The sequence below is a fragment of the Desmodus rotundus genome, chromosome 6 (assembly GCF_022682495.2).
Source record: "Desmodus rotundus isolate HL8 chromosome 6, HLdesRot8A.1, whole genome shotgun sequence".
Taxonomy (NCBI): domain Eukaryota; kingdom Metazoa; phylum Chordata; class Mammalia; order Chiroptera; family Phyllostomidae; genus Desmodus; species Desmodus rotundus.
Window position 1 is genome coordinate 25,595,319 of NC_071392.1, and position 26,709 is coordinate 25,622,027.

Below are 26,709 nucleotides of genomic sequence, written 5' to 3' on the forward strand. Positions count from 1 at the left end.
TATAAGCTCCTTCTTTCTCACTGCTGCATAGAATTCCATATTTAGTGTTTTATATAACAGTCTACTGAATTATACAGGGTGGGGCAAAAGTAGGTCTACAGTTATGAGTATGTGAGACACAATATATTCTTATATTTTTATTTATTAATTATTTTATTATTTTCCATACAAACAACTGTAAGCCTACTTTTGCTCCAACCTGGTATTATAATTGTGTTGCACATGTATATTCCCTCAATTAAATGTACTTTATCTGCTTTCAATGTTTATAGAGCGACTACTCTATGGTAGGTAGCTTAATGCAATGGTTAATGCAGCTTAATGCAATGGTAGAGTGCTGGCTCTGTAAGGAAAGTGCTACACTTGGATCCTGAATCTACTATGTACTAAATGTGTAGTGAGTTGGGCATTTGATTCACCTTGCTAAGTCATAATTTCCTCTTTTGTAAAAAGGGAATAATAAATAATAGCATATACTCATAGATTGAAAGCAATGATAGGAGGGACTATATAAATTTTGAAGGTACATATATATGTACACACATATATACATCAGGTTATGCCATATATATCATATAATATGTTATTTCATTATAGTAATAGGTCTTTTATTTTCATTCAAAAAATGAGAACATAAATATCCATAAATGTCCTTCCATATAAAGAAGTTGAAAGAATTTGACTTGCTCACTCTACTAGTCCACTCTTGGGTAGGCTGTGCTGCAAGGACAGGCAAATTCACATTCTCAGTGGATTTACCTTAAAAGAATACAGAATTGTTTCTCACTCATATCATATTCATGTGTGCTGGCTGCAATAAGCTTCTTCCCTCTTCATTTCAGGACCCAGGCAGCCTAGAAAGGAGTGGCCCTTATCTAAACAACCACCACTTGTACAAAAGAACAAAGAGCACTATGGCAGAACCATACAGTGACTCTTAAGGTTATATGTAGCAGGGGCCCATAGCCCCTGTGCTCACATTCTATGGGCCCGCCAGTCATACATCAAGTGTGTTCGCAATAGAGAAGGAAGCAATAGCCATCTTTTAAAGATGGGTAACACAAGTCACATGTCCAAACAAGACATTTAAAGTGTGGAGGGGTGTAATCCCAACATAGATAAGGAGAATGATATTTGAAAATCTCCTATACCAACTTCAAAAGAAGATGTGCGTGTGTGTGTGTGTGTAGCAAGTATTTATTTCAAATCATACTTTCACTCTTTCAAGAGCATTTCCATAGACAATAAAAACAGTAGCCTTCATTGTGGTTAAATTATCAATTTAGCCAATAATGCATAAAATAAAATGAGTTATTCGGTTACAGTGATTACCATTAATTGTAAAACTGGCAAAAATGGACAATTTGTGTATGCCATACTCTGCATTCCTTGGAAAGAAACAGGAATTGTGGTTCTCCGATCACTAAATTTAGACACTTAATAAGACTCACATTCTAAAAAAATTATATATAAACAAAATACATTTTACTCCTACTGTTTAATTAACTCATTTGTGAATAAATATCTATTCATAAGTATCAGGAACTGAAGTACAAGAAAGATTGACTTGGTCTCCTTTATATTTATTTCCAAGCAAGCTATCCAGAGACGAAGATGCAATAATTTTTGTAATTTCATGGAAATTTTCAGGGAAAAGTACCAATTTCATGGTGACATCTAGGGAAATGTGAGGATTTCATGCAGATTTAATTCTCTGTTTCTAAACCATCCACAAACATAGCACACCAGTGTAAAAACAGACAGCTCTGTAAAATCTTCAATATTGTAATTATAAAAATGAATAAACAGGTAAAATAGAGAATTTTGGAAGTTAGAAGAGTCAATCCTAGAAAACCAAATGAATGATTACATATTCTCTTGAAGAAAGCTCTTCAAAAATATGACTTTATGTTAAAAATTTATTTCAAATTAAATATGATTCCCCATTGGCAAATTCTTAATTTAATTTTGATGCAAAGTTTCCAGTATTCCCATAAGTAACACAAATTGTCATCTCACAACTCAGTTTACAAATTTGAGTGAATTTTGATTCTTGATGTAATCCAAAGATATGTTTACTTAATTTTAAAATATGTTTTAAAAAAGGTTATACCATGATAGGACAACTCCTGGATGTAGGGGACAAGTGAACATTGTTCTGTGCATCCTTCATTAATGCATCAAGTCACAGCTAGCCAGGCCTCCAATTTCAGTCTTTTTCCCTCATAAAAATGAAAACCTTTTAATAATTTTTCAAACACATAGAGTACTATAACAACCAATAAAACAAACACACACACACAAAAATAATGCAACAAAAACTTATTAAGGGTTGATCTACTTCCCACAAAAGATTTTCTTCAAGCTCCCCATTTGATTCACCTATTGTCTTTTGATTCTATTTAAGCTCATTAAGAGGTTTGCCTTTGGGGGAGGAGAAGGAAATAGAAGAGTTAAGGGAAAAACATGAATATGCAGGAGAAGATGGTCACTAGTGTTTTTGGAGTCTCCCAACTTGGCTGCAGCAACTCAACCTTCCCTATTTCTCTTCCTGTAGCACACACTGCACAGTTACCCACATGGCAGCAGGTCTCCGATAAATGTTAAATTGTGAAACAAGAACTTGTGTCTGTAAACATAAGGTAACGAGACTGGTATCCTGGTGATGGTTGAAACAGATAAAAAACAGCACCAAGAAAAAGTACTAAGCATGACTTGAGTAGTATAACTATTCTTGAGTAAGAAAACTAAAACTGTTAAAAAGTTAGGGTGACTATTTTAAAATCTGCTGAAATTGTGAAAATTCTGTCTTTTTAAATAGAAACATAACACTCATTATGAAAACAAGCTGCATAATTGTAATGTCTGGACATTATAATTGTAATGACTATGGTCATGTGAGCAAAGTTGTGCATTCATATAAATGCATCCATACAAACTCATGAATTGTGTAAAAAAAATAACAGCTCAATATCTCAGACTTCTATGATAAAATAAGAGCATTCTAATAAAAATGTCTAGTGATAAAGACTGTTTTCAATTTTTTTATTAGTGGTAATGTGAAGTGATGTATAGCAATTACTCTCCATGTAATTCTCTCCTACCATTTCTTCAAAGTTGGCAAGCCACATTGTTTTCTCTGCCATCCTGATTAGCACTTAAAAATACCTTATTAAACATGCATTCTTGATTGTTGAGAACAATTTTCCAGAAAATAGCGAGCAAAAGACAAAGTGGCACAAATAGAATTGGGGAAGGTAGGTAGTCAGGGTCAGATCACAGACAGCCCTTCAGCTGGGGTATGGAGGTTGGACTGTGTTCTGGGAGCAATGGGAAGCTTGTAATATTTGTTATAGGCAGCACTGAGGCTTTCTCTGATTTGTTTTTTATTTTCATTTTCCAATTACAATTCACATTTGATATTCTGTACTAGTTTCAGAGGTACAGCATAGTGGTATAGAAATAATGTACTTTATAGAGTTGTTCCCCAATATTTCAAGTATCTACCTGGATCCATACATAGTAATTATGATATTATAATTATATTCCTATGCTGTAACTTATATCTCTGTGACTGCTCTGTAACTACCAAGTTGTACTTCTTAATCCCTTTACCTTTTTCACCCTGGTCCTCAACTCCCCTCCTTTCTGTCTACTGTCAGTCTGTTCTCTATATCCATGAACCTATTTCTGTTTTATTTGTTTTGTTTTTTAGATTCCACATATAAGTGAAATCATATGGTATTGTCTTTCTTTGTCACCACCTTACACCACATACAAGAATAAACTCAAATGGATTAAACACTTAAACATAATACTGAAAACCATAAAATTCCTAGAAGAAAACAGGCAGTAAAATATTATACATTTCTCTTAGCAAGATTTTTTCTGACATATCTTCTCAGGAAAGGGAAACAAACAAAAAACAAGCAAACAAATGGGACTACATTAAACTAAAAAGTTTTTGCACAAAAAGGGAAACCATCATCAAGGAACATGTATAAAGGACACATGGACAAAGCCAAAGTGGGGTAGGATCGATGGTGGGCAGTGGGGATGGGTGGGGCAGGGGTGGGGAGTGGTGAGGGGAAAATGGAGACAACTGTAATTGAACAATTTTTTAAAAAAGGGAAACCATCAACAAAAGGGAAAGATATCCAGCTGAATGGAAGAAGATACTCACCAAGGATACAACTGATAAGGGGTAAATATACAAAATGGATAAACAACTCAGACAACTCAATACCAAAATACAAATAACCCCATTAAAGAGTGGGCAAAAGACCTGAATAGACACTTCTCCAAAGAAGACATATAGATGGTCAATAGACATATGAAAAGATCCTCAGCATCACTAATCATCAGAGAACAAGTCAAAACCACAGTGAGATACCACCTCACACCTGTCAGAATAGCTACCATCAATAAATCAACAACAAGTACTGGCGAGCACGTACAAAAAGGGGAACCCTAGTGCACTGTTGGTGGGGATGCAGATTGGTATAACTGCTATGGAAAACAATGTGGAGGTTCCTCAAAAAATAAAAAAATGGAATTGCCTTATGACCCACTGATTCTACTTTGGGGAATATATCTGAAGAAAATCTAAATACTAATCCAAAAGAATATACGCCCGCTATGTTCACTGTGGCATTATTTACAATAGGCAAGGTATAGAAGCAACCCAAGTGCCGTCAATAGATGAGTGGATAAAAAAGAAATGGCACACATACACAATGAAATACTATTTGGCCATGAAAAATGAACGAAATCTTCCCTTTGCAACAGCACGGATGGACCTATAGAATATTATGCTAAGTGAATTACATGTTTAGACTGTTTTGGAAGTGGGATGAGTAGGAGCAGGAAAACCAATAAGGAGATTCATGTGTGAAGGGCCTTGAATATCAGGTTTAGGAGCAAGGAGGTAACAAAGATTTGCTAGCAGTCAATGAATAGGCCCAATTCCATATTTTTCTAATGAGAACTCCAAAAAATATATATTGGAAAGCTAGTGTAATAGGTAAATGGGTGTACGTGCGTGTGGAAACAATAGGGCCTGAGTAGAGAAATGATGGTAGGAATGAAACATAGAACACTTGTATGAGAGAAGATTGAAACAGGTGTCCATTTTGGTAACTTAGAGATAGACATTAGGATGAGGGGACACATAGTCATTACTAATATTTGAAACCAGCTATCTGAGAGAGACAACAATGTGAGAAACATAAGATGTGGAACAGAATACAGAGGAGCCACTCTGTTAAAATTTGAAGATTCTATAATGAAAAAGAAAATATAAAAATGTGGACAAACTGTTAAAAACAATTACAAACTTTACAAGCTGTTAAAAACTTTAGGAAAGTTGTCCAGATTTGAGAGTCATTAAAATACTTGAAATCATAAGAACAGAGATTTACTCAAGGCAAGTATTAAAATGAAATATAAAAGGGTTGGTGACAGAGCCTTGAAGTCACTTAACTACTTAAGGAATGGGTCCAAACTGAAAGCATGCTTTCTAAACAGCCCATGATAACAATGCAATCAAGTAAATAATGCATCATTTGCTTCAGTCCTGATTAATGTCTCAAGATTCTAAATAGCAAATTGAGGACATTTAGTCTCTTTGATATCTTAATAACATCTGATAATCAATATATTCTTAATCATTCCTAAATGTCTCTTTCTTCAGGGACCTCATCAATAATGGAGATTGGCCTTTTACATTTGGGCTAATGCTTCTAAGGACATTGAATGGCATCCATTGCTGGAAGCAAATTTTTATAAACTGCAACGGTATACATACAACTCTGATAAAGGCATTGACGTTATCAGGGTAGAAACAGCTATTATGAAATAGAAAATGATCATCAATACTGAACCCAAAAAACAATGGTAGATTCAGGGAAAGTATTTCTTGTTATCAACTTAAATTATGTCAGGTCCATTATTTGTTTTCTGTGCATTGCATGACATTAACAAATTAGAAAATGGACAGGGATATTTTAATTTCCTACATTTTAAATATTTAAAATTAAAAAAATTTTTCCACAGGTTGGCACTGTGATCTTATAAATGGATATACATTTAAAAAACCAAAACAAAACTCTCAAGCAATAGGCGAACAAGAAGAGCAACCTGAGGCCAGAACAAGTAGAATTAGGATAAGAATTATTGTAGTGCTTCCATGGTAAAATTTGGACCTCTGATCCCAGACCAAGGTGCAAACTGGTAAAACTGATTGCAGATACAAGAAAACATGGGCCACTAGATCATACTAACTATACACTATTTTAAATCAATAGTTGGTATCATGCAGCGCCCGTGAAGGCAGCAACCAGTTAGGTTTTGCTCACCCCTGGGCACTGAACAGATTTTGTAGTATTTATTAAATCGACATATGAATAAATACGTGAATGTGTACAATGCAGTAATTTAGCCATAGCACTATTGCATCTCAGGCTGAGTAAAATATTCCTATCAAAAAATAAGGGGCAACAGAGAACGCAAGAAACTCTACTTTCAATTGAAGCAATTAATTTAGTCTTTTCTGCACATTCATATATACATTCATATCCATGTTTCTAAACCTGAAGTTATGTCTCAGATTTTACAACTTTCTAAGGAAAATGATACTGACTTGTTGGTTTCTAGAATTAATTTTACCCTTAAAATAAAACACAATTTACAACTTTAACATCTTTTTAAGTGGATGGGGTATAATATGTTGTTGATAACAGACATACTTGATTAGACTGTCTAGTTAACCGATCATGCTGGCAATTGTGATCAGAGAATACGGTTGAAATAGTCAATTATGAAACTGAAAAAGACGAAATGAAGGCTAATATTTCAGAGTCCTATTGCCAAGTGAAATAAATGAATAGTTATCCTGGTGTTTGGATTCTGTTTGAATTGGAATCTGTTTGAAATGTTACATGTGGCATTTTCCAACAAAAGATGCAATTAATGTCATGGCTGGCACTGTCATATCGCATCGGAAACACTTCACTGGATGTCTGTCAAAATCAAAGCAGCTGTCACAATTTAACTTTAAAAAACTGTTTTTAAAGAATTTCCTGTATATTGATGTTAACTCAAACCAGTAATTACACAGATAACAGCCAGAAATTTAGACTAGAAAATGAATATATTTTCACCCCCAAAATAGTTTTGCTCTACCCTTCTGTTGTTTTTTTTTTTAAGATGTGACTTTGAAAAAGGAACAACTCAAAAAGTTGGTAACACTATTATGACATTAACTTCCCATTCTGTGGAGCAAAAGGCATTTTTTTTTTCCCCTCTGCTAAAGGCCACCTCAGATATCTGCCATAAAAAAATGAAGCCTTTTATCCTTATAACTTTTCTATCCTTAGAACAATACATTACTGCTTTCAGTACTAAAATTATTGGGTTTCCACACAGACATTCATTTCAGTGACTGAGAAGAGGAAGCCCAGATAACTCAAAGCAAGCAAGTGACCTTGCAAATAAGACAAACCTCAGGGACCAGAGTGTATATATTGTATATTTATGAAACACAAGTTTATATTTCCTTTTTTCTTTCACTAATCTTCAAATAAAAATTCTTGAACAGGAAATCTAAGGGAAAATAAATTTACAGATCTCCTTAAATCTTTCTGTTGGTGTAACGATGCTGAGAATGTAGTTGTTATTTTGCAGGTCTGTCTGTAACACGGTTTAAAGCTAAATTGCAAATAGACCGGGGCCAGAACTTTTGATATGACCTGTAGAGGGTCATTTCTACCTTCCTAACTCTACATTTCTTTGCTTTAGAAATTGTTTTTTTTTATTTCTGACTTTTTTTTAACTTAAGCTTTAGGAAAAAAATATATTATACAGATATTAAGAATATACAAGCTTCAAGAAATATTGTGAAAACTGATTACAAGGTCAAATAAATATGGAAACCATATTTATTTTATCCCTTTCTCAGAGATTAAAATGGCTTTCATTTGATGTATTTGTCAAAGATTCTTTTTTTTCTTTTTAATTTAATTGTTATTGTGGACACTATTACAAATGTCCCCTCTATCCCCCCTCACCCTCCCTCCACTAAGCCTCTCCTCCGGCGCCCCACGGCCATGAGCCATGCGTTTGTGCAGATACGTCCTTTGGCTTGTCTCTTCCAGTCCCCCCATCCTCCTCATTCTTTTTTTATTTGATGACAGTGGGACCATGAATTTCACTTGGTGGATTTGAAGTAAATCATGTTGGTATCTGTGAGAGTAGCCTTTCTTGGAAAATCAGATTAAGAGTAAGTAGCTCAATTCTCTAGAAAAGGAGTTCAGAAGACCTTTGTATTTTGGGAATTTCAAAGATCATTCACCAACTGGTTGGGTAAACTCAGATTAGGACAGAGTTGAGTGGGTAGGGGGAAAGTGTCTCTAAGAACACTAGGTAGCAGGTGCCCTAACCAGGACTGATTTATTACTCTCACGTCTACCTTGTACATAGTTAGGTAATTTGTATATTAACTGGAAGAGCTTAAGCTTGGAGCTTCAGCTTCAGGATGTCTTCATGGAGCTCTGTGAATAAGTGACCACTGAAGAAGGGAGGCCAGCCTCTCATAAAAACCACTGTGGATCCAGCAAGGATCGAAACTTGCAAAAAGTCTATATAACAGGGCATGGGCTTTATAGGTCAGGCCAATGGCATTGTTTGGCAGTAAAACAAAATAGTATCAATAAACCAATCATATGCCAATTGGCTTAGAAGAGCCCAAATGACCCCGTTTGAACTGTGTAACTGATTCTGGTTCTTTTAGAATATAAAAGACATGCAAGTATAAAGGGAGGAGTTGCTAATGCCCCTGTTAATAATACAAGTGATAATTTAGGTAACTTATTGGAAAAATAAGAAAGTTGTCAACAATTTGTATGTGTTTCTTTCTCATTATAAGGACATATGATGGCATGTAGAGTTTGGGATGATTTGACAAAAAAAAAAAAAATCCAAAAACATAAAATAAGTTTGGGATGGGAAATTAATTCTGTGCTTTATTTAGAATTCTCTTTCTGTTTGAATAAAAATAGGCTATGCAATTAAATGGAAGGGCCTTTTCAACAAATGGTGATGGAACAATTGAATATCCCTAGACAATAAGTAAGTAAGTAAATAAATAAATAAACAAACTTCAACTTAAGACTCACATTATACAAATATAACTCAAAATGGATCACAGGTCTATATGTAAAATGTGAACTATACAACTTTAAGAAAAAACATAAAGAATAATCTTTGGGATTTAGAGCTAGGCAAAGAATTCTTAGCTCTGACACCAGTGGCATGATCAATAAAACAAATATTTGATAAACCAGACATCAATAACATTATCAGCTTTTGTCCATGTCCGTGAGTTCTTTTTCCTTCTTGCTCAACCCCTCCACCCCCTTACCCTCCCTACTAGCTGTAATCTGCTCTCTGTGAGTATGTCTCTGTTTTGTTTGTCTGATCAGTTTGTTAGATTCCACATATGAGTGAGGATCATATGGTATTTGTCTTTCTCTGACTGGCTCATTTCAAGTAGCATAATGTTCTCTCTAGGTCCATCCATGCTGTTGCAAAGGGTAAAATTTTTTTCTTTTTTCAGTCGAGTAGAATTTTATTGTATAATGCCCATAGTTGTTTTAACAGTCTGGTGATTGCTAGAAGGGGGGGCGGGTGTAAGGGGACTAATTGATAACGGGAAAAAAAATACAACAAAGACATAAATTAAAAAAGAAAACATTATCAAGTTTTTCTTTGCTAAAGGTCCTGTTAAGAAGATAAAGACACACAAGCTACAAACTGGTAGACAATATTTGTAGCTCACATATTCAACAAAGGTGAGGATATAGAATATATAACTACCATAACTCAACAATTTAAAAAACTCCAGTTACAGTATAGAAAAATCACTGTGTGAATCTGAAAAAGTATAGTTCCTCCAGAAAACAATTTGACAGTTTCTTTAGAAACTAAACATGCATTCCATATGACCCAGCAATTGCGCTCCTGGGCATTTACTCCAGAGCAAAGAAAAGTTACATTCATATAAATAAATAAAATATTAGTACACAGGTGAGTGATTAAACTGGTACATTCATCTCAAAGAATACTTCTCAGCAAGAAAAATGCACAAACTGTTGATGCACACTTGAATGACTTAGAAAATTATGACAAATGAATAAGGAAAATCCCCAAACTTTTATATTATGTATTATAGACTAAATGTTAGTGTCCATCCAAAATCCATGTGTTGAAGCTCAAAACCCCAATTGGATGGTGTTTGCATAAGGTGCTTTAGAGAGGTGATTAGGGTTAAATGAGGTCATGTTGCTGGAGATTTCATAATAGGAGTAGTGGCCTTCTAAGAAGAGACACCGCAGACCTTGCTCTCACTCGCTCTGCACAGCATGAGGACACAGAAGATGGTGTCCTCCAGGAAGAGGACTCTCACCGGGAACCGACCTGGCCAACACCATGTTATTGGGCTCCCCAGCTTCCAGAATGGTGAGAAAATAAATTTGTGTTGTTTAATCTACCCAATCTATTATATTTTGCTATGGAAACATGAGAGACTAAAATGCTATATGATTCCATTTATTTAGTATTCTTGAAATGACAAAATTATAGAAATGGAGAACTGATTAAGGAATAGGCGGGGGCAAAATAAAAGGGGATGTGGCCAGAAATGTCACCATGAGGGACTGCTGTGGTAAGGAAAAGCTTTTCTATGTCCTTTCCATCAATGTTGATAAACTAACTGGTTATTATATTAGTTTTGAAAAATGTTCTTATTAGAGTAAACAGTAAATCATACATGGGATCTCTCTACCTTACATCTTACCAGTAAATATAAAGCCACTATATCTCAAAATAAAAAAGTGTAATTAAGTCTGGCTATAAGTCGAGAGAGAGAGAGAGAGAGAGAGAGAGAGAGGGACAGAGAGGGGGGGAGAGAGAAAGAGAGAGAGAGAGGATAACAGGTTCTAATATTCCCAGCAAGAATCAAAAAAATGAAGATGTGGATAAATGAAGACAAAAGTTCATTTCAGAGAGTAATTACAAGAAGCAGAGTTATCTCTTTTATATTTAGTGAAGAGAGTAGATTCAGAAGAAATTTGGTTTGGAGAAAATCCCCTCAAGCAAAGAATATTCTTTATTTTCAAGGTGGATTGCTTTTGAGAATAACCCATCTAAGCATCTAAAATGGAGTTCTGGCCTCACAAATTGCCGGGAATTTTATTATTATTGTTATCTTCTCTTTGCTAAAATATTTCATGTTACAGCATTTATTTTATGGTTTTGTTAGTTGCAGCAACATTGAGGAAGAAGTTCCAGTGTCATAGACAATTATTTTGTTGTAGACAAAAATCTGCAAAATATTATTGGGTATTATCATAAATGAGGAGGATTTGATTCTATGCTTCCTCTCACAAAATAAATAATAAATAAATAAACAAATAAATACTAATAGAAAATTACATGGTTTATATTGCAAGTATTATCACTTGTCAAAAGGTATAAAAGGGAAAGAAGCAGATGAACTCTTCTCCTTTCTGTTTACTATTTCATTTTTTACCATGTAAATTTCCATTAAATCTGGGTGTTACGGACCAATTTCATAGCAAGAACACCCAGAACCAGACTTTAGAAAGGAAAGAATTGTCTTTTAAAAGTGTAAAGGAATCCATGTATTTATTGATATTCTTGTCTTTTTCTTAAAATCCTTTCAAATATGATCAAAAAAAGTGTCTCCATTTTATACACCACATTTTTATTTTAATAGCTTTTTTTCCACAACAGTACTCTGCTTTCCTAACTAAAGAGGAACAATCTGTCTCAGAGGGGAAAAAAAAAAAACCCCAAGCTGAAGCCAGCCCTAAACCCACGAAACATGGGAACATTTGAAAGGTCAGAGGAAAGGCCATCTGGTGACTCAGCTCTCCGCTGCAGCTACCCTGCCCAGTGGGGCCTCACTGGGCACAGACCTAGAGGACAAGCTTCACACGTTCACTCGTCTCCTAGGCATTGCCCCCCTTCCCCCATTTCCCTTTCTACTTTCTATTTTCCTGTTTCACTTCTCTGCTTTCCATCCCTATATATATCAATGGTATTTTATTACCTCCTCGCCCCAGCCGCTAAGGAACACTCTTCTGAGAGTCCATGGAATATTTAGGCCCTTAAAACAAGTGTCTTTTAATTAGTTTCTGATACTTGAATCCCATCAACAAATTCTTACTGGAAGATGTCAACCAAACTAACATGGAGAAACTTCCAGGTATGAGAAATTTGCTCTCTCCATAAAAGATTCTTGGAAATTATTTTTAGACAGGTCTGACAGGTAGAAATAGCTTTTTCAAATTTAGGTGAATATGTGACTAATGCTTTTAATTCTAGTCTTGGAGGAGCTATTCAAAATGTTAATTCCTGTCTTATTTGGCAGCCTGGATAATACTTGAAAACAGGAAACATATCAACCTTACATTTTCTCCTTATCACATTTGTCCTATGTCTTCTTGTCCCACTTCATTCTAACATGGCTTTAAAGTTATTTTAAGTTCTTTTTCTTTCCTGAGTTTTACCTGTTGGGTAAGCAACCATTAGATGGCAGCCTTACTAAAGAACCATAACTTTTGGTAAATACAATATGACAGTTATGAAAATGTGGCTCTGGCACTAACTCCATGACTTTGCAAGTAGCTCACCCCTTATTGCCTCAATTTCTTCATTTGTAAAATACTGATTTTGACATCTCATAAAGTTTTTATGTGAATTATATATGTTCATACATGCAAAAAATTTAAACTGGCTGTCAGACACTGCTCATTAAATGTTAGCTAGCATCATCGTTATCCCTGATAAATTCGTAGAAGAGTTAGGTGAGACAGGACAATTGCTACACTCATTGCTGATTTTGTTTAATGTAGTCTAAGCCCTGAGTTTTGAGACTTAAATAACCTACAACCAACAAATCTATAAGAATTCATCCAAATGGACTAAGGGTAAGCATATAAAGTTTTGGTGGAAAAGTTCATCTTGAACCAGATGCTAAGCACTAGTAGAGTTAAGGACAGAGAAATGCCAGGATGTGTTCAAGTAAAGACATATGGACACAGGTTGTGTGCTCCTGGACCAACACCTACTCTGCTAGTTTAAGCAGAAAAGGCAAATAGTTCAGGCCCATTAAGACCAATCCAATTATAGAACACTTAGGACTCCTGTGCAGCGGGAGTTCCAGGCAGAGCACAGTCTACGGTCTCTGTAGGTAAGTTTCAAACACAGCCAGAAATGGCGGGGGAGGGGAGATGGGAGAGTGGAATTGAATATTACACTAGTAGTAGTGCCTAACTGCCTAACTTACTGCCTCTGGAGTTTTCATTTATTTTAGACTAGAAAACAAGACTTGTTTAAGTTTAATTTGATTTTCTAGTAGTTATACTTGGAAAAAATGAGGGGCCATACAACAGTGTTAACAAAGAATAGGTTTGCCACCAAATGGAAGTGAATTATGTCCTGGATCTGCTACTTAAAAAACAGATTTAACTAGCCTTCCTAATTTCTTCTTCTGAAAATAAAAGGAGGGGAGGGCATTTGGAAGGATCATGCTTGGTTCCAAATAGAAGATATAAAGTAACTTCACTTATCTAAGGAGGAGATGAAAAAATCTGAATTATCAGAGATGGAGAGAGACATAGGACAGTGTATTTGTTGGGGGGGGGGTCACATTTACCTTAGTAAAAACTTTTCATATAACTCTGACATTATTTCTAATGAGAACTATAGAAATAACTATGTAGTAGGCCTATTTTGCTATCTGTCCCTAAGTCCGCTGAAATTACACATTTTGATCCCTAGTGAAAACTGCTTTTCTTGATGCAAGTTCTTGCCTTTTGGTCTAGAGTTAATCTTTCTTTTTTAATATACCCTCTTTTTTTTTACATTATTTTATTGTTCAGTTACAGTTGTCTGTATTTACCCCCTACGACTCCCCCCACCCCAGCCATCCCCACCTCCCTCCCTTGCTTCCACCCCCCCTTGCTTTTATCCATCTGTCCTTTTATAGTTGTTCTTGAAAACCCTTCCCCTCTTCCCCCAATTATCCCTTCCCACCTCCCCTCTGGTTACTGTCAGATTGTTCTTAATTTCAATGTCTCGGGTTATATTTTCCTGCTTGTTTGTTTTGTTGATTAGATTCAAGTTAAAGGTGTGATCATGTGGTATTTGTCCCTCATGGCCTAGCTTATTTCACTTAGGATAATCCTCTCCAGTTCCATCCATGCTGTTGCAAAGGGTAGGAGCTCCTTCTTCTTTCTGCTGCATAGTATTCCATTGTGTAAATGTACCATAGTTTTTTGATCCATTCACTACTGATGGACACTTAGGTTGCTTCCAGCACTTGGCTATTATAAATTGTGCTGCTATATTTTATAATATATTCTCGATATGCACTTCCTTCTCTTCAGAAATTGTTAGGGGATTGCCGGTGTGGCACTATTGCAGGTTCTATGCAAAGTGATTCCAAAGGAGCATAGATGCTGTCCTTTTGACAATTCTGCCTAGAGAAAATTTAAACTCATTCATTCTTTTCTGTTTCCAAAGAGCTTGGCAGTTGCAACCATAGTATAAGTTACTAAATCTCCCCGAGTACAGACCCTGACACTTCCACCAGTACCCACCTCCTTAAAACCTTAACCACAGCCCCTTAAATAGTCTTCTGTTGAATTACACAGTAAGCACAAAGCACCCTACTTAGCAGCAAAGACAGAGGTGAGGCGTTCCATCACAACCCCATCTCTGCAATGGAGAGTGCAAGAGTACATTCATGAATGACTTTAAAGTGGGGAACAAAAAGTAGGAAGTTTTGAACATTAGTTCCCACTGGGGTCCTTGACAGCCTCACCCTGCCCTGTGGAATATCCCAATGAAGAGGAGGAGAGAAGTCCTGTCGGTGAGATCCTCACCCCATAAAACACTGTTATTTACACATGAGGCAAACCTGTCCTTCACCACCCCGCTAGCTGTTTCTCCCAGCTTCTCTTCCACAGACACAGTATTATTAGAAATGACATCTTGGCACAGAAAATGCCAATTCTCTAGTGCTGTAATGACATTTTTTGAAGTACTGTCTAAGAAAATGCTCTATGAGATTTTATTTTTGTGGCCAGGTCAGTGACTACAGAATAAAAAAGATAAACTCACTAAAATTATATTTATTACATGAAATCACCATTGCTAAGAACCTGAAACTGAAGACGGCAACACTTTCTTACTTGTCAGGAAACTAGAATAACATGGGAAAGAAATCATACTGTTTCATGTCACTCTCTACCCTGTAAAGAAAAAGAATTCGGGCTATAGACAAACTGCGTCTATGCGGCATTTACGGAGCACAGAACAACGCGGGGACCACACACAACACAGACAAATGTGATCATATCGTAACACCACAATTCTTTAAAGGCAATTTTATATCCTGATGTACATGTGGAGATGTGTATATTACACCTTACCTAAGTTTAGCAGTCGTAGATAAAATAATTAAGCACTTGACCGCAAATTTTTAGGACAGTGGCAGATAAATTTAAAACATGAAAACCCAGCCTCTGCATTCTAGAAATTGGTCATTTCAAGTACCCTTGTATGAAAGAATGAAATGACTATAGTCAGTGTTCTTTCTGTAAAATATATGTAAATATAGTCTGGAATGTACTCGGTCCTCACCTTCCTTACACTGTAAGATCCTCCTCTAATAACACCGGATGTAATGACTTAGATTTAATTTGATTAATGTTAAATTTTAAAATCTAATGAAATTTTATCAATTTAAATAAATCATAATGTTTAACTATTAATGAGGATTCAAAAGTTAAATAAATCATAAAATTTCATGGTCATGGCTAAAAATGTATAATCTATTGAATTTCTTAAGATGATGACTGTATTTTCTCATAAAACAATGCCAAAGTGCATGACCCACATGCAACCCTGCGCCGCGGCCACGGTCTTATTTCCCTCACTGTCAGCAATGAAGAACTAGCAGCATCCATAGTAATGTTACACATTTTATTTTAAGTGGGGAAGAATTACAAACAAATAGTAGAATTGTTAATTAACTACATTCTCAGAATCGAGTACATATCAAATAAAACATCCTTCTTTTTTTCAGGGTATTTTTCTGTGACAGCAACAATGAGCTATTCTGTGATCACTCACCTGAGGAGAAATGAGGGAATGAGGCACTGACTTAGGGTATTATGAACATATTCTTTATATTACATGAGCAGAAAGGAAAAGGACTTTAATATTTTAACAAATGGTGATTTTTCTAAACATAAAAGCAATAAAACTATTCTCATTGAACAAAACAGTCTCATAAAGTAAAAATTAAAGTCTCCAATATTTTTGACCACTCTTGCATTTCATAGAATGGATATGCCTACCATATTTTAATGAATCCCCTATGATGTGCACCAATCATTGTTATTATAGTTTTTCTTCTTATTAGCAATGTTGTAATCGACATTAGTGAACACAATCTTTATACACAAGTGTTAGCTTCCAAACACCGAATCCTTGGAAGCGGAATTGCTAAGTCTATGAGGTTTGCACATACAAAATCTTGATATATATAAACTAAACTTAAAACTTAACTTTACATTGCTACAAACAGTATGTAAGCGTCTTTTTAATGTACTAGAAACTATCTAAAGTATTCTCTTTTTGGTTAAGATAGTTAACAATATTTTTTTGAAAACCTATTTCATTATTACACATCGATTTAACTAAGGAGACTGAGCAGTTCTTTTTAATATGCTTTGCAGTTTCCATATTTCTTTTTATGCGAGTTGTCTTATATTCTTTTTCCAATTTTTTACTTTATTTTTTAACTAAAACTATATTTAGGAGTGAAAAATGTAACAATACTTTTCCCAATAAACAGACAGACAAAAATAATGGTGACATCTCTCAATATTTCCTTATATTTAAAAAATAAAAACATCAGTGATACCATTGAAGTCCCTCAGTTTCTCTCTCAGGTTTCTGTGCCAGACATAAATTCATGGACACATATTTGAATGTATATTTTCTATCTATATATTTCTACTTATACATGGTATACACAGTGTTTTGTTGTATTAACTTATATAAATGTTATTGTACAATACTTATTGTCCTTAACTTCATGTTTCACTCAATATTATAATCCCTTTATGTGGCAACAATAGATCTAGTTGACATATTTAACTGCTATATATTTCATCACACATCACATTTCATTCATCTGTTTTCTGACAAAATGACAATTGTGTTGATTTTCTATTTGTCTCTTTAAGAATAAATGAACATTTTTAATACATATTTCCTTGAAAAGTATGTGAGAGATTCTCTAGAGCACAGGTGGCAAACACAAGGCCCGCGGGCTGAATCCGGCCCTCCACCTTGTTTTATCCGGCCTGGCACCTTGTTTCTACCAGGCAGCAGCGCCAGGCTCTCGCTTAACTGTTAAGGAGTAGTGTATTCATCCAGTCCTAAAATTTGATTCAGCCCTTTGAAGGCAACTCTGAGGCTGATGTGGCCCCCGGTAAAAATGAGTTTAACACCCCTGCTCTAGAGCAATGCTTCATAAATATTAATAGGAGTTACCAGGGGATCTTGCTAAACTTCAGGTTCTGATTCAAGTTCAGGCGTAAGTCTGAGAGGCTGCATTTCTAACAACCCCCAGGTGATGCTGCTGCTGGTCCAAGGACCTCACTTTAAGTTACAAGTGGAGCATATAACTAGAAAAAGGAAAAAGGACTTCTAGTTACTGCATGCGTGCATTACACTTTTACCACGTATTCCTCATGTGTCCTCTAAAGAATTTGAACTATTTTTATTACTAACAGATGTTTAAGAGAATTTCACCCCCTCCCTGGCTTCTTACCAACACTTAGCATTGTGATACATCTTTCCTTAAAGGTGTGTGACATGTCATATCTGGGATTTCCTTTTAATCAGCTGAAGCCTTTTCTACAAACTTCAATTCATTTTACTTTTTGACTAGACCCCCGTTTTGTTTCTTTCTTTGACTGAATCACACATTGCTAGAAGTTAAGCAGCTTCTCTTCAAAGAAAAGAAGAAATTGCTGGTATCTGATGCTTTAACAATAGGTCTATTCAAACTAGTCACTCTAGACACTCATTACATTTACATCTACTCCAGGGGATGAGCCAATGTCTCCCGCCTTGATTTGCATTATTTAATGATTGGCAGCAACATGAGTAGAAATTTAAAAAAGCACATTACTGTGTTTAGATGACAACTGTCGCCCGATAGGTGGCAATTATAAAGTGCCATTGCCTTTGGGATACACTGCGGTTTCAAAGATGTTTAAATGCCAAAAAAGTGCACTTTATATTAGATGATGGTGAAAAGCCAATTATCCCAACACTATTTATTGAACAGGTCATTGCTTTTCTACTGACCTGGATTTCTCTTATCATGTTCTAAGATGCCTGCAGACTCGGGTCTCCCCTGGGAATATCTTTGCTTTTCCAAAGGTCTATTCCTTCACTCCTTCATCAGTGCAGACTGTATTATCCACCAGCATATGTGTCTTGGCAACTAAATGAATGCATCATGCAACACCCCTTTCCCCTTCTTTTTACCAAAAGAAAGGGAGGTGAGGGGGCAGGAAACGGTAAAGGGGGTCAAATACATGGTGACGGGATAATCTGACTTTGGGCCGTAGACACGCAATGCACGATACAGATCATGTATCATAGAATTGTACACTTGAGACCTGTTTAACCAATGTCGCCCCAATAAATTTAATCAAAAAGCACCTTTAAAGGTTTCTAGGTGAGGGAATCTTAGGCCTCATTTTACTATAAAAAAATCCTATGAAAAATAAGAAAAAAAAAGGAAAGATATAGACAATAAACAAATGGAAAAAATAAGTGCAATTGTAAGAAGAAGTGCTGTGGAGATTACCCACTAGTAACTGAGAGAGAATAATATAGGGGTAGGATACTATCTGTTGAATACTTTACATTTTGTGCTTGAGGAAGAACCATCCATTATGGGGTCATTCAAGCAGGTTCAGGAACTAAAATCCAAAGGATAACGGAAGTGTCTTGGTAAGCCAAGCAAAGAGCACTAACAAACGCTTTTTGTTTGGAGAACGCATTTTAGGAAAATACAAAAATACAGGGGTATTTGTAGTTCAGACACTGGGAGAGAGTGGGTTGAGATGAGGTGCAAGGAGCAGAGTCAAATCATGCAGAACTTGATCCCAGAGTGAGGAGCTTATATATTATTCTAAGGATTATGGTTAGCCATTAAAGAATTTTAATTAATTGTAATTAATCAGCTTGCAGCTATATGGAGAATCAATGGCAGGGAAGATACAGAGAAACAGGGATTTAGAAGCTGTGGCAGACTCGGTGACCCAGAAGGGGGTGGAAGCAATAGATGTGGAAAGAAAGAGATCAGTTTGTGGTATATTCTTGAAGGAGAAATATCAGTAATTACTGAAGTCAGGAAAGGCAAGAACCAAAGCAATTGGAGGGATGGTAGGCTTGAGGATGAAAGATAATGATTACAAAATATGTGGCACATAGTAGGTACTTAAACCATCAGTTTTATAGTTTCATTATTTTTTAACTCACTATGTTCCTTTTTATAAGTATAATTTCCATTTTATGAGGTTTTTAACACAAAAAATGCAGCAATATAATTCCTATGATTTGTTAAAATTATGTTTTTCATTGATTGGCCCAATGTATAGATCTATGACTGTTAAGCATAGAATTTCAAATAATAATGCATGCCTACCTGGAAAAAATATGCTCTCAGGTAACAATTTACTATTTTTATAACAAAACCAAGGTGCTGTGTGCATGTGTCTCTGTGTATGTGTGTTATTAAGTTTTCCTCTGTACGGAAGATTTTAGAGAAGAATTTAAAAAACTCACTTCTGTCATTTCAAATAGAACTTACCTAATTAACTGAATTATACAGATATATTTTACTTGCTGCACTTGGAATTATTCTCTATACTTCTTCCACTAATCACCAGTAATTCGAACTTTTCCAAAGGTGGTATTTTCTATTTTTTCCAGCCCTTATCAGGCAGCATCTCACAGAGAAACTCTTTGATACAGACATTTTAAATTAATAATTGTATAACTGGAGCAGTCTGAGAGAAACACACACACTCAAGCTCACTCTTTGTGCTTTTTGTGTGAAATTGTTCACTCTGGGCCAAGACGTGCATGTGCATTAATCTAATAAGCAATATAGAAAAGTAAAAAACTAAAAGTCTGGCTTTTATTGTTTTGAATTTGTGACTTTTATTTTGGGTTGCTTTTTTTTTTGACAAGGACTGCTAAATGACTGTAGAAGATGTTTTCACATTTTTTTCAATCCACTTTGATTATCAGTTCATGCTCAAAATATCAATGAGTTCTGTAAAAACTGCTTGGGTCCTCATTAATAAGCCACACTCCTGACTTACTTTCTGATAATATTGTGTGATTTGGGGGGATTAAAAGACTTCAGAAACTAATCCTACTATCTCTACTGCAAAGCCATTCTACAGTATTCACTCTCCAATACTGCCTCTGCAAGCTCCCTTTTTCTTATAAGAGGTATGTATTGTTCCAGAATCGACAAATAGACTGCCAACATATGCTGTTGCTTGGTATCTTAATGCAGTACTGAGTTTTGGAATTTAATTTTATTTTTGAATAGATAATATACGCACATGACACACGATTTAAGAGTTAAAAATTGTACATGTTAAAACAAATAATATACTGTGTCTCTCCATGTATAATGTGCACTTTTTGCCCAAAGTTTTGAGGGGAAAATAAGGATGAGTATTATGCATGTATAATGGTAACATACCGTGGGTATAATAATGGGTATAATAATCCCGTGTACAATGTGCACAAACACTGTGGGTGCGTGTTATACATGGCAAAATATGGTAGCTGGCCTCACTCCTCCTCTTGTCCCCTGGACAGCTTCTCCCTTTCCTGGGGGCAGACCCCATTGTGTATTTCCTGAATCTGCATCCAGGATATTCTACTGATTTAGAAACATACATTGGGAGTGTGTGTGCACACGCACACATGTGCAGACGCATCCATGCATGTCCATTTATATATTTCTGTTCATCGGTGACCTACTACTGTGGTATGCAACACCCAAAAGTTAGTAGTTTGAAATAACAACCCTCTTCTTTGATCATGACTCTGCACCTTAGCAATGTGGGCTGATGTCTTTGGGGATCACTCATATACTGCAGTCTTCAGGAGCTCAAATGGGGCTGAAAAGTCCACTGTGATCTCACTCCGTTTCTGACAGTTGGTGCTGGCGGTGCAGCTGGACTTTGTCTCTCTATGGTCTCTCATCCCAGAAGAGCCAAGCCTGGCTTCTTCATATGGTGGTCTCAGGACAGCAACAAGGCAAGAGCAGAAGATACAAAGCCTTTGACCCCTAGACTTGGAGCTTTTACAAAGTCAATTCAGCTGCATGCTATTAGTCAAAGCTAATCACAAAGGTAGCTCAGATTGACGGAATGGTGAATAGCCATACTTTTCATAGGAGAAGCTGTAAAATGTGGACATACTTTCATAGGTGTGTGTGTGTGTGCGCACACACAATGCATACTCACATAAATAGTAAAATGTCCTACCACTGTAGAACATCTTGCTTTTTCTACAAAACAGTATAACTTGGTAATATTTCTATGAATATATCTTCTTTACTCTCCAGTCATGTTTGTTGCACTTCCGTGTGCATGAGCACATCTATAGAACAAATTCCTAGCACTGACTTACTGGCCAGGTAAAATTTAAATTTTAACATATATTTGTAAATTGCTTTCTGTTGTGGGTTAAATTGTTATCCTGCCCCCGCCAAATTCAGTACCCCCAGTAGCTCAGGATGTGACCTTTTTGATAAGAGGATCACTGTAGTTTTATTGAACTGAGATGAAGTCATGCCAGGATCGATTGGGTTCCTAGTCTAACATGACTGGTGACCCTTTTAAAAGAGGGAAATTTGGAGACAGACACACACACACACACACACGCACACACACGCACAGCCATGTGAAGATTGGGGTGGTGCTGCCACAGTTGTCTGATAATGCCGAAGAACTGCCAGAAGCAGAAGAACATGGTCCAGTCAACACCTTGACTTTGGACTTCTGGCATCCAGAACTGTGAGATAGTAATTACTGTTGTTCAAAGCCACCAGGTATCCACTACTTTGTTACAGCAGTTACAGGAAACTAATAGGCTCTTCATGAATATGGTATCAGCTTATATGCTCACCAGCCCCAGGCATGAGTGTGCCCCATTCTCCACTTCCTTACCAGGTTTTTACTTCAGCCAATTTGATAGATAGAAAAGTCATAACTTGTAGTATTTTTCCTAGTCTTCCTTTTAGTAAGATCGAGTGTATTTTCTTATATTTAATAGCCATTTGGGTTTTTTTTAAGGAAATTAGCAACTTGGCATAACCCAGGCCTTAGAAATAAAATATCAACATTATGTTTTCTCTAAAAGTGAATTTCTTGGTGACTTTGTGGCTCTGAAGAGTAAAAAAACTAGTATTTAATTATACAATATCATAGATTTTTTTTCCTTTCAGGCTACAGTCATACTTGAAGACATTGAACTTTATCTCCTTCCTCAACCCACCTTTTTCCTTATACTCTTGCTCCAGAGTAGTTGTGTATTACTATAAATATTACCAATACCTATGCCTTGTCCAAGGGGTCAAGAAATAGGGGCGGGGGGGCTGTGTGTCAGAGAGAGAGAAAGAAACAGAGACACAGAGAGAAACAGAGAGAAATACCACAGAGACAACCCAGAAACGTATAACCAGGTTGGTGGAAGTACCTGATAATTATAATTATAAAACAATTGAATTTCCCTAACGAGGATAAAATTAGGGCTTTGATTTTAAAGAAATGAACCTGTGTTCTGAAGCCCAGTCCTTGCTCATTAGCCAAGATCTGGAAAGAGCTATTGAAGTCTGAAGGCAGCTGACTCTGTCCCCTTGAAAACTGCTACATCTTGGGAGGAGAAAGCTAAAAAAATGCAGAGCCTTTGTCCCATTAGATTAAGCATCTAAAAGCATTTCTGTGGCTTAGTGGGCTTTAGTGGTGTTCATGCTAGGTATCAAGCCCAGTTCACTATTTGCACATTTTGTTATAGTATAATCCCATCTTCTCATTGCATGGGCTTGTGTTTAAGACTTCTATGAAACATGGAGAATTGTTCAGCTGAATTATGCTTATAATCTAATCAAGGAAAATGACAGATGGTGGTCCAAGCGGGGAGACACTGGAAATAAGGAACCCTCATTCACTGCTGGTGGAAATGTAAACTGGTAGAGCCACTATGGAAAATAGTATGGAAGTTCCTCAAAAAATGACAAATAGAGTTACCATATGACCCAGCAATCCCTCTTCTGGATATTACCCCAATTTTTAAAAACTTATTTGTAAAGATATATGTATCCCTATGTTCACTACAGCATTATGCATGGTGGCCAAGACATGGAAACAACCAAAGTGTCATTTTGATAGATGATTAGGTAAAGAAAATGTGATACATATATACAATGGCATACCACTCAGCCATAAGAAAAGATGAAATACTGCCATTTGCAAAAACATGAGTGGACTTGAGAATGTCATGCTAAGCAAAATAAGTCAGATGGAAAAAGTCAACAACTATGTGGTTTCATTCATATGCGTGACATGTAACTAAAAATAACAAGCAAATGAAACAAACTGAAACTCACGGACTCAGACCACAGTATGTTGGTTACCAGAGGGAAGGGGGTAGAGGGACAGAGAGGGGTCAAAGGGGTCAAATAAATGGTGACAAAAGAAGACTTCACTTAAGGTGGTGAACTCACAATTAAATATACAGATGATGTATTCTAGAACTGTAACTTGAAACCTATATCCTTTTATAGACAAATGTCAGCACAATAAATTTAATGAAACTCAGAAGATTCCGGGTAGTGGAAATCACCAGGTGATTTTCAAGTGTAATGTAGCTACTGTCTGTTGCCCGAAGTAATACTGACTCCCATGAAAAATCACAGTAAAGTCCTTTCTATAACTTACTTTATTCTACTACTGCAAAAAGCTTTTCCCACGTCTGCTTCCCAACTACTGCTTTTAAAAAGACTCCAGCACAACCTTTACTTTTATTTCTCACAGTCCCAGTAGAGCATTAATAGGGATGCGATATCCAACAGATGAGCTGAAGAAGGGATATGAAGAATAAAAGTGTGTGAACAATGCATAAACTGATACTATTTCCTAAATAATCAAGGACGGAAAATATTTATACCATGTAACTTAAAGTGTACATATATCTTTTTCTTGTTATCAAATTCTGAGTAACAAACCACTTCAAAATTTAGCGGCTTAAACAGTATGAATATCTGGCTTCCACACAAATCTGAGATTTGAGCAGAGCTTAGCAGGGACAGCTTGTCTCTGTTCTACTCGGTGCCAGCTGGAACAGCTTGAAAACCGAGGATGGAACCATATGAAGGCTGCTCACTTATACACCTGGCAGTTGATGTGGGAAGACTCAAATAGGTGGGGGCTTGAACAGCTGGGGGTCTTCAGGCATTTCACTTTATCTCTGTGTGGTCTTTCTAGCACCAAGCTTCAGGAATCCTGAGTTTTGCACACAGCCGTATAGCTCCCCAGACGTATTTCCTGAGAGCGCCAGAAAGCTCAATCCTGCTTTTATGACATAACCTTCAGATGTATGTAGTATTACTTCCACCACATGCTGTTCATCAAGGCAGTCACAAAGCCCCACCCAGTCCCAAAAAGAGGAAAAATCGACTCCATGCCTTTTTCGGTTTGACAAGGTCCTAGAAGAATATGCAGGAACAGAAATATTTACTGCAGCCATTTTTAAAAAATACATTCCTCCTCGTATCTCGTTAGTAACTGATTTTACCCTTTGCCACTTTCTGCTCCCTTTACAATCCTAGCTCTTGTATATTGTTCCTCGTGTAAATAAAAGTAAACATAAACTGCCGCTATAAATTGGGCTCTATCACAAGTATGTATTTTCTTGAATATAGATGGACTAGATAGAATGAAGTTTATGTATCCATTGTGGCAGCTCACTACCTAATTTTTAATGTTCCAGATTATATCGTTACTGCATTTTTCACAAATACATTCATTTTTTTTAAGTTTAAACTTCTTAGCAAGCACAAGTGACTAACCCAAACTGGTTTATTATAAAGCCGATGGAGCACAGAAAGTTTTCCAGGGTTAGTTAGAAAACAGTTAGACTGGATGGCAAATCTCACTCTAGCTCCTCCTGGCTTTTGTTTATGTCTGATTCAGCTAAAATTCAGATTTGCATTTCTTTGGTTCCAAAGCATGAATAGTATCTAGTGGAAAAGATCAATTAAGAAGTTCAAATGAAAAATAAGAAACCTGTTTCAGGACCGCTCTGGGAGGGCTTTGAAGTTCATGCCTAGGGGGAGTTAGGAGACCACAGATTTAAGCTATTTGTAATGAAAGGAATGGATTTCATTTCACCAGTTAAGATAAATTCTTGCCTTTAGAAATAACTTTTCTCCATAACTAGTGTCGTGATGTGAAAATTTCACTTTTTTTTTCTTTGTGCCATCATTTGTAGTATTTCCTGAGTTGAAAATGAGGAATTTTTAATACATTAGGGATCTATAAAAAGAAGTTATATAATTAATATTACATCAGGAACTCACCCCTTTTTAGATAGAAAGAGATATGAATACATGTCAAAAGCTGTGAATAAGCATCTAGTTCATTTCAAAATAATGTATGCAATTCATTTGCATAAGGGAATGTTAAATAGTTAGAATGTGGATTTCTAGCAGCATAGCAGAAAAACCACTGGACTTGTAAATTAAGGACCAGAATTTGATTCCTGGGCTCACTTCTAAGTTGCTCTGTGACCTTCAGCAAATCTCTGAATTCAATTAATCTCCCCATCCATAAAATGGAGATATCAACTGCCTTATTTCTTGCACTATTTTGCTATGAGGAGAAAATTGGATGTTATACTAATATTGCTTTCAAAAGTGCAAATAATGGTATGATTGCATGTTTGTGTGGCTAATTCTGGACCTGAAGTCTTCATTCTCCCATTGTGTCTGTATCTGCACCTTGATAAAGAGCATCAACATTCACGGAGTCACCCAATCCAGAAACCTGGGGTTCTATGAGACCCTTCCTTTCCTAGGGACTCTCTGTCCGGAGAGCCTTTGTGTGCTCTCCCATGGCCGGGCCTTCCCTCTCCTTGCTTCTGACGCTGACTAAAGCAATTCAATTATGTACAACTGAACTATGAAGCTTCTCCTCTGAGAAACATGTTATGACGTTCCAGTAAGAGTAGATAAGCGGAAATTTTGGTGATTTTTAAATCATTTCCTTGGAATTCCTTTTCTATTATGCTCATTGACATAAGATAAAAACTACCTTTAAACTGGCATTTCTAAGCTGATAACAAAACTGATAGTTAAGTGTGAGAGGTAAAAATAATTAACCTCTTATTGTTAACAATTCATAACCCTATTAAAGAAAAACTTAAAAATCAAATTAATATAATTATGTAGTCTATATTCTCCCATAATAATACAATAAAACAAGACACTAACCTTCAGAATAT

The 26,709-nt window shown here is 36.1% G+C and overlaps 1 long non-coding RNA gene across 1 annotated transcript in view; it reads left to right on the top strand.

Annotated features, from left to right (window-relative positions):
* Nucleotides 1-10,448: 10,448 nt before the first annotated feature.
* Nucleotides 10,449-26,709, top strand: part of LOC128781222 (uncharacterized) — a 77,079-nt gene continuing 60,818 nt past the window's right edge. Inside the window, exon 1 of the long non-coding RNA XR_008427141.1 lies at nt 10,449-10,515. This is a non-coding gene — a long non-coding RNA (uncharacterized lncRNA). The remainder of the gene's footprint in view (nt 10,516-26,709) is intronic.